Source organism: Phoca vitulina, unplaced genomic scaffold (genome assembly GCF_004348235.1).
Source record: "Phoca vitulina isolate PV1807 unplaced genomic scaffold, GSC_HSeal_1.0 scaffold35, whole genome shotgun sequence".
NCBI lineage: Eukaryota > Metazoa > Chordata > Mammalia > Carnivora > Phocidae > Phoca > Phoca vitulina.
Genome location: NW_022589738.1, coordinates 1721982 through 1722738, shown reverse-complemented (window position 1 = coordinate 1722738; position 757 = coordinate 1721982). Strand labels below are relative to the sequence as shown.

Genomic DNA, 757 nt, shown 5'->3' with positions numbered 1-757 from the left:
TATTTTGGCCTGTGATGAAAGATTACAATAATATGAAGCATGTTGGGGTTGGCTATTTTAGAACGCTTCCAAAAGTGTTATTCTTAGCAGTTTAGTGGTAGAAGAGAACAGCATTAGCCTCCAAATAATGGGATCAGAGATTCCAACTTCATCACAATGAATTACAAGAAATTTCCCCCAGGTTATGGGGCCAAGTTTTCAGACATTTTTAGCCTCTGATAGTGATACGATGTTTTCTTCAAAACCTTTTGTGTCTTCAATATATTTTAGAGCTAAATTGGAATTTATTGCTTTGAGACTTGGCTGCCATAATAAGGTGAATTTTATTTATTCATTCATTCATTCATTCATGTCAGATGGGTAATGTGCCGAGGTTGTAACAAGGTTTGAGGGAGGCACGTGTCATGCAGCAGCATGAACATCCAATCATCACACTTATGAACTACAAAAGGATCGATAAGATGAATTTTAAATAAGAAATTCTTGCAGTGACATGGGTTGTTCCCAATTTTGCTCCCCCCTCACAAGAACAACAACTAATAACTATTCATAGACAAGGCAACACTGAGAAAAATCCTTTGGTGAGGCCAAAGCACACCTCTGTACCACAGAAACCAAGACAGACTGAATTAGAAGGGTAAGAAGAGCAGCTATTCAATAAACACATTGCCCCTCCCCCAGGCTGGCACAGCACCATACTGAGAGATCTCCCCTGATAGTTGCTGCAGTGGAAAAAGACCTTGTGGAATGGACATCT

The 757-nt window shown here is 39.5% G+C and overlaps 1 non-coding gene across 1 annotated transcript; it reads right to left on the bottom strand.

Moving 5' to 3' along the window:
• Positions 1-350: 350 nt before the first annotated feature.
• LOC116646215 lies at positions 351-454 on the bottom strand. The gene has a single exon (XR_004302107.1). It is a non-coding gene; the product is annotated as a small nucleolar RNA U13 (small nucleolar RNA).
• Positions 455-757: the final 303 nt, after the last annotated feature.